General features: G+C 41.7%; 1 protein-coding gene across 3 annotated transcripts in view; it reads left to right on the top strand.

Moving 5' to 3' along the window:
• The window catches only part of C14H10orf143 (chromosome 14 C10orf143 homolog), a 59,370-nt gene that overhangs the window by 13,012 nt on the left and 31,780 nt on the right, over positions 1–14,578 (top strand). The gene's annotated exons all lie outside the window — the stretch shown is intronic.

The following is a 14,578-nucleotide window of genomic DNA, read 5'->3' as shown; positions in this document are numbered from 1 at the left end:
CACGTTTGGCGTGAGGACCGCGGCGGTGGCGCTTCGCCTTCTCAGTGCGTCACGTCGGGGATCCGCGATGCCTGTCCCTACTGCGGACGTTGGCCTTGTCCCTCCTCGAAGGTGATTTCAACCACTGTGAGGTCCCCATCTTTCTCTTGTCATTAATGAAAACCTTGGAGGAGATGCTTTGAGGTGTGCCAATATCCTGTCTCTCCTTCAGCTTTTGCCCAGTGATCTTTAGCATCTCCTGGTAAATCTCGTTTGAAATAACATTCACCGTGGCATTTACTTAATGGTGGTTTTGTGTTTTCCTCATTCCTTTCGACTTGTTAATTAGAATTCCGCTGGAAAGGAGAACAGGATCTCTTCCCCGCAGTGATGTATCTGTTTGTTGATGTCACGGTTAGACTCACAGGTATTTGTTTTATTCTCTAGATTATGGTCCAGTGCTCTCGTTACTTATTTCACTACCTAAGTGGTTCCGGCGTTGGCTGTTGGGAACTCCTTCAGGATGCTGTGCCTTCATCTTTTTGATGTGGTCTTCTTATGCTTTTTCAAAAAACTTATTTGGGGTGACCCAAAGTGTCTCGGGCTCATCTCATGCTTTGCCTGTTCGAGACCTGATTCAACCCCTCTCCATGGAGCCTAGATTCCTTTAACAGGAGATGCTAGTTAGAAAGCAGTGTCTACGTGCTAGGTATAGTCTTGCTACCGGTAGGATGCCACCAGTCACAGCGGACACAGCTAGAAAATGTACGTATTGGTGTGGGTGCGTGTGCTGGTGTGTAAGTACTCGTACCTGTGCTTCATGTCACATGCACATCCACACAGCTGTGTTCCCCCGCCGCTGTCTGGATACGTACTGAGAACTGCATTCATGCCGACTTCAGTCCAGATCCAGCATCCCTGGGTTCTTGTTCTTTTCTTTTCTTTCCTTTCTTTCTTTTTTTAAGGATTTATTTAGGAGGAGGAGGAGCAGAGGGAGACAGAATCTCAAGCACACTCCACACCCAACACAGAGTCCGATGTGGGGCTCGATCTCACGACCCTGAGATCCTGACCTGAGCCAAAATCAGGACTTTGATACCCAGCCAGCTGAGCCACCCGGGTGCCCCACCACCAGCCTCCTCCCTCCCTGACTTGTAACTTGTCTCTTCAACAGAGAGACACCTGGCTCTCTCTATTCACAGTCTGTTTACTTATTTATTCAGTCCTAGTTTACCAATAACATAGTTTCAAAATTGCTAATCTTGGAGAACCAGATTCATTACGAGACTCAGTATTTGCATACAGCTCTTTTTTGTCCTTAGACTTAACAGTTTCTAGTGAAAATAGTATTTTCCAGAATTACTGAGGCTAGTTCTGCATTTCAGTGTGGCTCTGTTTATTTCTTATAATTTCATTTATAGTTTCATTTCTTTTCATTTGTGTTCCCTTTGAGTCTGACGTCCTGGTTGATTTCAGTTTGGTACTTCTTTTAGGGTATGTGAACTGTTACTGCAGTTCTGAGACTGGAGCTTGGGAAGAATTTGCAACGAGTGTCTGCCCCGCTGTGTACCTGTCGCCCCCGTCCTTCCTACCTTTTCCCATCCGTCACCTGTGGGAAAGCAGTGTCTTCAGTTCCTGCGTTTCCTCCCTGTCTTCCTTTGTCCGGATGAGCAGACAGGGGCAGGCGTTCTCAGCCCCCTACTTTTTTTTTCTCTTGTGTATAATTTATTTTATTTCCTTGCCAAAGATGTAGAAAACAAAATTAACACAAGACAAGGAAGGGAAGTGAGAAACTTCCAAGAAACTTGTCAAGAAGGGGAAATTCCATCTCTGAAAATAATTCCAATCAGTGATACATCTCCTAGCATTTACAGAAGTCCGTGATTAATTTTAAGTTTGGAGCCCTGAAAGCTGTATTTCTTTTTTTAATTTTTTTATTAACGTATAATGTATTAGCCCCAGGGGTACAGGTCTGTGAATTGCTAGGTGTACACACTTCACAGCACTCACCATAGCACACACCCTCCCCAATGTCCATAACCCCACCACCCTCTCCCGACCCCCCTCACCCCAGCACCCTCAGTTTGTTTTGTGAGATAAAGAGTCTCTTATGGTTTGTCTCCTTCTGGATCCCATCTTGTTTCATTTATTCTTTTCCTACCCCCCCAAACCCCATGTTGTTGCCTCTCAACTTCCTCATATCAGGGAGATCATAGGAGCCTGTCTTTTATCCACTGGACATTCTTTCCTGCATTGTCAAAGATTAGTTGACCATAGGGTTGGGGGTCTATTTCTGGGCTCTCTGTTCTGTTCCATTGATCTATGTGTCTGTTTTCGTGCCAGTACCATACTGTCTTAATGATGAAAGCTTTGTAATAGAGCTTGAATTGTGATGCCACCAACTTTGGCTTTCTCCTTCAATATTCCTCTGGCTATTTGAGGTCTTTTCTGGTTCCATATACATTTTAGGATTATTTGTTCCATTTCTTTGAAAAAAAATAGATGGAATTTTGATAGGGATTGCATTAAATGTGTAGATTGCTTTAGGTAGCATAGACATTTGCACAATATTTGTTCTTCCAATCCATGAGCATGGAACATTTTAAAATTTCTTTGTGTCTTCTTCAATTTCTTTCATGAGTACTTTATAGTTTTCTACGTACAGATTCTTTGCCCCTTTAGCTAGGTTTATTCCTAGGTATCTTACGGTTTTGTGTGCAATTGTAAATGGGATTGACTCCTTAATTTCTCTTTCTTCTGTCTTGCTGTTGGTGTAGAGAAATGCAACTGATTTCTATGCATTGATTTTATATCCTGACACTTTACTGAATTCTTGTACAGGTGGAGTGGAGTCTTTGGGTTTTCCACATAAAATATCATGTCATCTGCAAAGAGTGAGAGTTTGACTTCTTCTCTGCCAATTTGGATGCCTTTAATTTCTTTTTGTTGTCTGATTGCTGAGGCTGGGACTTCTAGTACTCTGTTGAATAGCAGTGGTGATAATGGACATCCCTGCCGTGTTCTTGACCTTAGCGGAAAAGCTCTCAGTTTTTTTCCATTGAGAATGATATTCACGGTGGGTGTTGCATAGATGGTTTTGATGATATTGAGGTATGTACCCTCTCTCCATCCACTTTGAAGAGTTTTGATCAGGAAAGGATGCTGTACTTTGTCAAATGCTTTTTTAGCATCTATTGAGAGTATCATATAGTTCTTGTTCTTTTTTTTTTTTGGAGAGAGAGAGGGTGAGAGAGAGCATGAGAGGGGAGAAGGTCAGAGAGAGAAGCAGACTCCCCATGGAGCTGGGAGCCCGATGCGGGCCTTGATCCTGGGACTCCAGGATCATGACCTGAGCTGAAGGCAGGCAGTCACCCAACCAATTAAGCCACCCAGGCACCCTGTTGTTTTGTTCACTAATATGTTGTATCACATTGATTGATTTGTGGATGTTGAACCAACCTTGCAGTCCTGGGATAAATCCCACTTGGTCATGGTGAATAATCCTTTTAAAGTATTGTTGGATCCTATTGGCTAGTATTTGGTAAGAATTTTTGCATTTGTGTTCATCCAGGATATTGGTCTGTAATTCTTTTTCTTGATGGGATCTTTGTCTGGTTTGGGGATCAAGGTAATGCTGGCCTCATAAAATGAGTTTGGAAGTTTTTCTTCCATTTCTATTTTTTGGAACAGTTTCAGGAAAAAAAGGAATTAATTCTTCTTTAAATGTTTGGTAGACTTCCCCTGGGAAGCCGTCTGGCCCTGGGCTCTTGTTTGTCGGGAGATTTTTTGATGACTCTTTCAATCTCCTTACTGGTTGTGGGTCTGTTCAGGTTTTCTATTTCTTCCTGGTTCAGTTGTGGTAGTTTATATGTCTCTAGGAATGCATTCATTTCTTTTGGTTTGTCAAATTTGCTGGCATATAGTTGCTCATAATATGTTCTTTTAATTGTATTTCTTTGGTGTTGGTTGTGATCTCTCCTCTTTCATTCATGATCTTATTGATTTGGGTTCTTTTTCTTTTCTTTTTGATAAGTTTGGCCAGGTGTTTATCAATCTTATTAATTCTTTCAAAGAACCAGCTTCTAGTTTCATTGATTTGTTCTGTTGTTGTTTTTTTGTTTCAATTTCATTGATTTCTGCTCTAATCTTTGTTATTTCTCTTCTCCTGCTGGGTTTAGGCTTTCTTTGTTGTTCTTTCTTCAGCTCCTTTAGGTGTAGGATTAGGTTGTGTATTTGAGACCTTTCTTGTTTCTTGAGAAAGGCTTGTATTGCTATATATTTTCCTCTCAGGACCACCTTTGCTGTGTCCCCCAGATTTTGAACCGTTGTGTTTTCATTATCATTTGTTTCCATGAATTTTTTTTAGTTCTTCTTTAATTTCCTGGTTGACCCATTCATTCTTTAGTGGGATGCTCTTTAGCCTCCATGTATTTGGGTTCTTTCCAAATTTTCTCTTGTGATTGAGTTCTAACTTCAGAGCATTGTGGTCTGAAAATATGCAAGGAATGATCCTAATCTTTTGGTACCGTTTGAGATCTGATTTGTGACCCAGGATGTGATCTTTTCTGGAGAATGTTCCATGTGCACTAGAGAAAAATGTGTATTCTTTTGCTTTGGGGTGGAATTTTCTGAATACATCTGTGATATCCACCTGGTCCAGTGTGTATTTAAGGCCTTTATTTCCTTGTTGATCTTTTACTTGGATATTCTGTCCATTTCAGTGTGGGGGGGGTGTTAAAGTCCCCTACTATTGTTGTATTATTGTTGATGTGTTTCTTTGATTTTGTTATTAATTGGTTTATGTAGTTGGCTGCTCCCATGTTAGGGGCATAGATATTTAAAACTGTTAGATCTTCTTTTTGGACAGACCCTTTGCCTATGATACAGTGTCCTTCCTCATCTCTTATTATAGTCTTTGGCTTAAAATTTAATTGATCTAAGGATTGCCACCCCAGCTTTCTTTTGATGTTCATTAGCATGGTAAAGTGTTTTCCACCCCCTCACTTTATTTTTTTATTCTTAAAAAGATTTTATTTATTTATTTGACAGAGAGGGATCACAAGTAGGCAGAGAGGCAGGCAGAGGGAGAGAGAGATGGGGAAGCAGGCTCCCTGCTGTGCAGCAAGCCCGATGTGGGGTTTCATCCCAGGACCCAGAGATCATAGCCTGAGCTGAAGGCAGGGGATTAACCCACTGAGCCACCCAGGTGCCCCTACCCACTCACTTTAAATCTGGAGGTGTCTTTGGGTCTAAAATGAGTTTCTTGTAGATAGCATATTGATGGGTTTTGTTTTTTTTATCCATTCTGATATCCTTTGTCTTTTGATTGGGGCATTTAGCCCATTTACATTCAGGGTAACTATTGAGAGATATGAATTTAGTGCCATTGTATTGCCTGTAAGGTGACTGTTACTGTATATTATCTCTGTCCCTTTCTGGTCTACTACTTTTAGGCTCTCTCCTTTTGCTTAGAGGACCCCTTTCAATATTTCCTGTAGGGCTGGTTACGTGTTTGCAAATTCTTTTAGTTTTCGTTTGTCCTGGAAGCTTTTTATCTCTCCTTCTATTTTCAATGATAGCCTAGCTGGATATAGTATTCTTAGCTGCATGTTTTTCTCATTTAGTGCTCTGAATATATCATGCCAGTCCTTTCTGGCCTGCCAGGTCTCTGTGGATAAGTCTGCTGCCAATCTAATGTTTCTACCGTTGTATGTTATAGACTTCTTGTCCTGGGCTGCTTTCAGGATTTTCTCTTTGTCACTAAGACTTGTAAATTTTACTATTAGATGATGGGGTGTGGACCTATTCTTATTGATTTTGAGGGGGTTTCTCTGCACCTCCTGGAATTTGATGCTTGTTCCCATTGCCATATTAGGGAAATTCTCTCCAATAATTCTCTCCAATATACCTTCTGTTCCCTTCTCTCTTTCTTCTTCTTCTTCTGGAATCCCAATTATTCTAATATTATTTCATCTTATGGTATCACTTATCTCTCGAATTCTCCCCTCAAGGTCCAGTAGTTGTTTGTCTCTCTTTTGCTCAGCTTCTTTATTCTCTGTCTTTTGGTCTTCTGTATCACTAATTCTCTCTTCTGCCTCATTTATCCTAGCAGTAAGAGCCTCCACTTTTAACTGTACTTCATTAATAGCTTTTTAAATTTCAGCTTGGTTAGATTTTAGTTCTTTTATTTCTCCAGAAAGGGCTTTTATTTCTCCAGACATGGTTTCTCTAATACCTTCTATGCCTTTTTCAAGCCCAGCTAACCCCTTGAGAATCATCATTCTGAACTCTAGATTGGACATATTACCAATGCCCATATTGATTAGGTCCGTAGCCTTCAGTACTGCCTCTTGTTCTCTTCTTTGTGGTGAGTTTTTCTTCCTTGTCATTTTATCCAGATAAGAATAAAGGAGAGAATAAAATACTAAAAGGGTGGCAAAGACCCCAGAAAAATGTGTGTTAACCAAATCAGAAGAGACCCTAAATCATGGGGGGAAAGAAGAGGGGAAACAGAAGTTCAGAAAAAAAAAATTAAGAAAAGAAGAAGAAATAAAAAGGAAAAAAAAGAAAAAGAAAATATATATATTAGACTGGTGAGTAGAACAGAGCCACCCACTTAATTTTGGGAGTATTTTGCTCTCTTAGAAGAAACTACCTCCTAAAATTTTAAAGAAAGAAAAACTTTTGTATATATAGAATAGATACACGTACACACAATAAGGGTAAACACAATGAAGGGATGGAATGTGACTATAAAGATGAAAATTTTAAAAAAATTCTAAAAAAGGAGTTGATAAGTTGGTTGGGAAAAGAAAGAAAAAGAAAAGTGGAGAGAATTTGCTCAGGCTGGAGACTAGAATAAAGCCCTATGCTAGATTTAGGGTATATTTGATCTATTAGAATAAGTTGTATCCCAAATTTTTTTTAGAAGCAAAAACCCTATGTGAACACAAAAAATAAAGTTAGACACAATGAAAGATAAAATATGAGTATAATAATGAAGGTTCAAAAATATTGTTTTTAATGAAAGGTATTGTTAAGATAAACTTGTTAAAAAACGTTAAAAGAGGAAATAGGAAATGTTTAAACAATTTGAATAAGAAAAAAATTCAAAAAATTTAATTAACTTTGCAAGACGAGGGACTCATGGAAAGAAAGCCATGAATTCCATGCTTTGCTTTCTCCTCCTCTTGAATTCTGCTCTTCTTGATCAGTGAGTTTGGTCTTGGCTGGATGTTCTTGCTGATCTTCTGGCCTGTTGTAGTGATTCTCAAGTATCTTTGCCTGAAGGGGAATTGCACCACCCTTGCCCTGGGCTGGGCTAAGTAATCTGCTGGGGTTCGCTCTGAGAGCTTTTCTTCCCTGAACGCTCTCTGTAGAGTCCGGTGGACAGGAATGACAATGGCGGCCGCCCAATCTCTGGCCTGGAGGAGTAGAAAGCTCAGGGCCCCACTTCTCAGTGCACCGTTGGAGAAAAGCGCAGAGTCACTCCCGTCTCCCTGGCCTCTGGCCGTGCTCCGAGCTCCCCCAGCCTGTGACCTGTGTCTCTGTCTCTGACACACAGCCCTGTCTCCAAACCCAGCATATCCCTGCTGCTCTTGCAGGGGGATGTCCCTGGATCCACCACTTGTGGGGTCTCTGCTCAAAGAACAGTGGCCTGACTGTGCCACGGATCAGAGTTCAAGGTAAGCCCAAGCTGAGCGCTCACTCCTCGGCTCCGTCTCCGTAGCCGGCTTCTCTGCTTTAATACCTGCGAGCTCTGCAACACTCAGACACCCCCGATTCTGCTGTGACCCCGCAGGACCTGAGGCCATGCTGTCCCTGCGTGGGTTTCACCCCGGTTTAGCCTCTGGAGCGATGTCTCTCCGTGGAGCAGACTTTTAAAAGTTCAGATTTTGGGGACGCCTGGGTGGCTCAGTTGGTTAAGCAGCTGCCTTCGGCTCAGGTTGTGATCCCAGCGTCCTGGGATCGAGTCCCGCATCGGGCTCCTTGCTCAGCGGGGAGCCTGCTTCTCCCTCTGCCTCTGCCTGCCATTCTGTCTGCCTGGGCTCGCTCTCTCCCGCCCCCCTGATAAATAAATAAAATCTTTAAAAAAAAAAAAAAAAAGTTCAGATTTTGTGCTCCATTGCTCTGCCGCTTGCCGGGAGCCAGTCTCTCCATCCGTGGTCTATCTTCTGTCACTTTGGATTCACTTCTCCGCCGGTCCTACCTTTCAGAAAGTGGTCGATTTTCTGTTTCTAGAATTGCTGCTCCTCTTCTCTTCGGTGTCCTGTTGGATTTGTAGGTGTTCGCAATGGTTTGATAACTGTCTAGCTGATCTCTGACCTGATGGCATCTCGGCTGCTACTTCTCCACCATCTTGACTCCTCCCCGTTGTTAAAGCCAAAAGCTGTGTTTCTAATGCAAATTAAAGAACTGAGGAACTTGGCTGAATGTTAGGAGTCTTGGTCTTCCTTAGGATTCCAGGCTGTCAATCTGTGGGGAAGTGATCCAGGATTCTCTGAGGTAAATGTGAAAATCTGGAAATCCCTGGCCGCAGTGTTCCCACATCAACTGGCAGATGCTCAGATTGGTGGCCTTGGGGACCGGAGGCTCCGCCAGACTCCTGCTTCTGCCCCGGCAGGTGTCTGGCACCTCTGGCCCAGGCAGAAGCTCATCCCCCTTCTTGCATTCTCTTCTTCTTCTACACTTTTTCCCGTCGCTGTAAATCTTGGGAATCACCACAAGCTGGTCCGCGCAGGTCTTCCCCTGGTTTTTATAGCTGTCTGGAGCCACGCTGCTGAGCTGTGCCATGCTTCTCCAGCTGCTTCTCCAGGTGCTTCTCCAGGTGCTTCTCCAGCTGCTCTTGTGCCTGTGCCTACTGAGGTGGTTTCTGGGATCTTCCAGCTTAACCAGGGCTACAGTGAATAACCCTGTACTGCCTTTTTTCCCATATTGTCTGAGGTGTGCCTATTGGGTAAGTTCCTATAGGTGTAATTTCTGGGTTAAAAAGTCTGTTTATAGCTTTTGTTAGGTAGCACCAGTTTCCTGCACAATTTGCAGTGCAGGATAGCCTGTTTCCCTACAGCCTCCAACAGAGTCCGCTTTCCATCTCGGCCGTGGCTGGTCTGATAGATGCCGAGTGCCATGTGGGGTCTTCTCGTTTGCTCTCCTCTAAGTGTGAGTGAGCTTGGACTTGTAAACTTCTTGTGAATTGTCTCTTCATGGCTTTTTTCCATGTTTCTTTTGTGTGTTTGGTTCTTTGTCCCTCATTTTCTAGGAGAGTTTCATATATTAAGGGGAGTGGCCCTTTTCCTGTGGTATAGGCTGAAAAGACTTCCTCCAGTTTGTCACTTATATTCTGTGCAGTCGAGGGCACCGTTTGCTTTGTTTTGTTTCGTTTTGCCCTGCTGACATTTTTATTTTTATGTAGTCCAATTCATCCGTGTTTGTTTCATTGCTTCTGGGTATGGAGTCACAGTGAGAAAGTCTGTCTGTATGAACAGCTCGCCCCTGTTTTCTCCTAGGAGTTCTGTGGTTTCATTTTCTTACATTTTTAGGCCCTTAGTCCACCTGAGGTTCATTCGTATATATGATACAAAACACACATCTGATTTCATCTTTTTTCAAACAGCTACCCCGTTGTCCCGGCACCATGTAGTAAAAGGCCCGTCTTTAGCCCAGCGACGTGTGGTGGCAGAGTCTGTGTGCAGTCAGGCTTATCTCTGCACTCTGTATTCAGTCCCATTTGTCCGTCGCCGGCTCTACCCTTTTTAAAAGTCGAGTCTTTATATACGGTTTTGTGTCCAGTAGTTTTAATTTTATTCTTTCATTTTTATTGATAAAAATATTAGTCTAATGAATTTTTCTCCATTACTGCTTTAAAGGCATCCCATAGATTCTGATTTTCCCCTCAGGGTTTTCTTGGGCATTCTTTTTTTTTTTTTTTTTAGGATTTTATTTATTTATTTATTTGACAGACAGAGATCACAAGTAGGCAGAGGGGCAGCAGAGAGAGGAGAAAGCAGGCTCCCTGCTGAGCAGAGAGCCTGAAGCGGGGCTCAATCCCAGGACCCTGAGATCATGACCTGAGCCAAAGGCAGAGGCTTAACCCACTGAACAACCCAGGTGCCCCTTTCTTGGCCATTCTTGCGTATTTGTTTTTCCATATGACTCTTATTACCAACCCATGTAAGTCTACACCGTAGTCTGTTGGTGTTTTTACTGGCATTACATTGACTTGATAAATTAACCTAGGGGCAACTGTCCTCTTTCTAATGTTCAGTCATCCTAACCAACAATAGGAGATGCTTTTTCATTTGTTTATTTCTACCTTCATGTCTTGCAAGAATGTTTTACATCCCCCTTGTACAGGTTGAGTGCAGTTCCTATTAAAGTTATTCCTAAACATTCATTCTTCCTTGTTATAATGATCTAAATTGGGATGTTCTCTAACTAGTTATTTTATATTTCAAGGCAGTTTTTTATATTAACTTTGTGTCCTTCTAGTCAATTGATTCTTTCATTGTTTGGGTTAGTTTTGTCATTGATTCTCTGGGGGGTGTCCAGATACATATTATGATATCTGCAAACAGTGATAGTTTTACTTCCTAGCCCATTCTTATGCCTCCTCTTGATTTATCTTTTGTAATTATTTAGGGTAATGTAATGCCTCTAGGGTAGGGTGGTCGTAAGCAGAAATGGAGACTGGACATCCTTGCCTTGGTTTTAGTGGAAATGCCACTAGTCTTTTCCCATTAAATAAGATACTCTCATTAGGAATAAAGTATGTATATTTTATCATGTTAAGAATATAACTCTCAATTTCTGTTTCCTGTAATTTTTATAAATGGGTTTTAAGTTTTGTCAAAGCATTTTTCAGTATTTTGGTAGATCATCATACATCTTTTTCTTAGGTTTATTAATACGAGGAATGATACCGGATTTCCTAATATTGAACCCAACTTTCATTTCTGGAAAAAATCGTACTTGGTCATGGTATATGGCTTCTTCCTGTGGTGTTAGATTCTGTTTGTTAATGTTTTATTTGTTAATGTTTTATTTAATATTTGTGCATTGATATTCATGAGGGACACTGGTCATGGTTTTCTTTCTTTGTTCTTTTCTACCTGGTGTATCAGTATTACTCTTGCTTCGTAAAAGGACTTGGGGACTTTTCCATCCCCGTCAGTGCTCTGGAGCAGTTTACGTAGGGCACTGGAACTCTCTGGTCTTCAGCGTTTGGTAGAACCCCTGTGAAGCTCTCTGGCCTGATGCTCCTGGGGAGGTACCTGCTTGGGAAACTTTGTCTTCTCTGACTTTCATCCGGTTTGGCTCTCTGACTATGGTGGGGTCAGTCTTGGTCATGGCCATCTGAGCTTCCTTGGGGAGCTGTCCCTGCCAGCAACATGTTTGAGTTTGTTTGCATGGAGGTCTACAAAGGAGTCTCTTTGGATTTTTAAAATTTCTTGTTTCACTGGTCACTTACCCTGTGTCATTTCTTATTCTCCTTATTTGTTCTTTCTCCCCTTTTTTCTTGATCAAGTAGCTGGTAGATTGTCTACTTTGTTAATTCCCATCCCCCAGCCCTGCAAAAAACCATAAGACTTAGAATTAATTACTAGTTAGCTTTGCTGTTTTTAGTAGAAAACCTCCCCTCATCAGTCAGCTTTTCTTTCCATTGTTTCTTGCTTGCATTTTGTTTTGGGGTACTAACAAGCTAAGGCATGTTGGTTGATTAATGTCATTTTTTTTCATTTTTATTGATAAAAATGTTATTATGAATTTTTCTCTGATTACTGCTTTAAATGCATCCCATAGATTCTGTGCTTTCTGTGTAATTATTTTTAAAAATTCTATACTTTTAGTTTGTATTTATTAGTCTTTCACTAAATGTTAACAATAGATTTTTTAAATATCCAAGTGGAAATGACTTTCTGGGTTTTTTTGTTGTTTTTAAGAATGTATACTTTTATTGCATTGTGATCAGAAAGTAGTGTTTGGAGTATTTCTACATTATGGAAATGGTTGATGTTTTCTTTGTGACCTAATATATGACCATTTGTAGGGAATGTGCTAGAGATTCTTGAGGAAAATGTGTTTTCTATATTATCAGGGTATGGACTTTACTGTATATTGCGTATTTTGTTGTACTTGCAGTTCCTTTATAAGATCTGTAGTCTTCACTTTTATATTTTTTATTTTGGATTTAGAGAGATTTGTATTTTCTAGTCATTACCTTTGTATTTAAACCTATTTCTGTGTCCTTAGTAACCTGTTTTTGTTGAACTCTTTATTGTCTGATTTGGTTTTTTCTCACATTCTTTGGTGCACACCTGTTGCGTGTACGGCAATCACCTGTGCGTGACTCAGAGTTCCGCTCTTTACCTCTTCCTTTGTCTCACATTTCTTAGTTGAATTACTTCTGTTTTGTCACTGTGTGTCATATTTGCACATGGGTCTTTCAGCTTCAGTGCACCTTTATTCCGGCCTAACGTGTACATCTAAGTATTTTTATGTGTGTCTCCTAAATCCTTCTGCTGTAGCAGTCATCACCGGGGCAGGTGAAGCTTACCCTCCCGTAGAATCCTCAAGAAAGGTTGACTGGGCGTCCTCCTCTCCAGAGTCACGCTGTCAGAGACTGCATTTCTGTGGGCTTGGTAATGGAAGGATGGCTGGCTGGATTTTAAAGTCTTGGTTCATACTTTAATTGAATTAAAAAAAAATGTTGCTGCCTCGTTGGGGTGCATGTGTGTTGGTTCTGAGAAATCGCCTGCCATAGTCATTGCATAGTCATTGGTTGTTGCCCTCGGGCCCTGAGGACTTTGTCTTTTCCTTTGAAATCCCTTGTTTCACTGGGAGGCATTTCAGAGTTGATGCTTCTGAGTCCTTTTCCCAGGTACCCTGTGAGCCCTTTCCTTTGAAGATTTGGGCCTTTTTCTATTCTGGGAGTTTTCTTACAGAGTTAAATGTTAGCTTTGCTGTATTGTTTTGCTTTCCTCCCCTTTTCCAGTCTTTCTGTCGCTGTCCTCCTCTTGGTTGTGATCCTGTCTTTCCTCAATGCCCTTTGTTAGTTTTGTTTGAATGTATTCTTCTTGGATGCTCTGTAATCGATTCCTTACTTCTGAGGTGATTTTATTTTTTTCCATTACTATCCTGAGTCCAACTTACCAATCCCTTGCTCTCTCCGTTTTTGTCCTTTTCTGTTTTTAATTCTGCATTTCTAATTCAGGGTGGTTTGTCATATCCTCAAATGTTTGAATGTGTTTAATTATATTTTGGGAGTGTAAATTCCAATTTTCTTTTGACTTGCGGTGGTTTTCAGGAGGACGTTTCTCTGGTAAAAGATCACAAGTCTGGCGGCAGCCTCTTCGTTTGGTGCAGGTGACGCCGTGGTAGCTGTTGGCTGCTTGGCTTTGGCGAGGATGGGCTGGGGTGAATCTGATGCTATTTCCTCTTTACTCCTACAACCCCACGCTTTTCCTCTTCCTCTTAGCTTCACCACTCAGTTGCCAAAGGGTGCTTCTCCCTTCCCCTTTTGCCTGTTGTCTTCCCGTAAATGCCTCTGTAAATGCCTCCCCTTAAGGCTGTGTGTGGGCTGACGCAGGCGCTCAGGCACGTCAGAACGTCTTCATGTTCATGTGGACTTCTCATCCTTCCCGGTGCTCCTCTCTGTCCTGCGGTCTTTCCTTCTGCCCTGGCTCCCTGGAGCTTGTGACAGCATGTGTGAGGTGGGGGCCTAGGGGGCCCACACCAGGACCCGGTGGCTTTTCTCTTACCCTTTTCTTCATATTTCACATTCTCTGGCTTCATTATGCCCAGGGTGTGGTTTGATGTAGAATTTGTAGTTTCATTTGGGGAACCATACGGAAGTCAGTGACTGTGTAGCCAGTCTTGTCTTCACCATCCAGAGGTCAAGCCCTCACCCAAGAAATTCTTCTCAGTGGGCTGAGGGGCTCAGAGTTCAGCATTTTCTGGTTTAATTTCAAAATTTCCCTGTAATCTTTTAAGGCATGTTAGAGAACAGTAAATCTAGCGCTCCAAACCCATGATATAAGGCTTCTGTATTGAATGAATCCATTAAGTTAAAAAAAAAAAGTCAGTTTAGAAAGTACAAGTAATAGTACAGATGAGAAACAAATCGGGTGGGAACCATGATGATGGTTTGCAGGAGACCAGAGAAGCAGAGGGTGTGGGTGTGAGGGCTTTGTTTTCTGACCTGGTGGGAGCTGTCCAGCAGCAGAGTCTGCAGGCTGGCCCTGGGGGTAAGGGATGGACTTCACCACCCTTTGCAAAACTCTTCCTGGTTCTCAACTTTGTGTTGCTGAACGCAAAGTTGTGCACAAAATGCACAAAGTCTTGGGATTTTGAGAGTGAATTTTTTTTTTCCTTTAGTGTTTGAGGATTGCTTTTGTGATTTATCTTCTTTAGTTCATGGGGAAGCAAAAGCCAAATGCTAACTTTCCCGAAGGCTGTCACTTACAGAGCATGTGTACAACCTGAAAATAAGTAAAATTAATTTGCTCTTCAGTGTCAATGAAACAAAGAATTATCCTCCTGTGAATTACTCATATTGTATTAAGAAAGTATGGAACTTGGAACTAGGCAAAATGTGTTAAAG

The sequence above is a fragment of the Mustela erminea genome, chromosome 14 (assembly GCF_009829155.1).
Source record: "Mustela erminea isolate mMusErm1 chromosome 14, mMusErm1.Pri, whole genome shotgun sequence".
Taxonomy (NCBI): Eukaryota; Metazoa; Chordata; class Mammalia; order Carnivora; family Mustelidae; genus Mustela; species Mustela erminea.
This window is presented reverse-complemented; position numbering and strand designations above follow the sequence as displayed.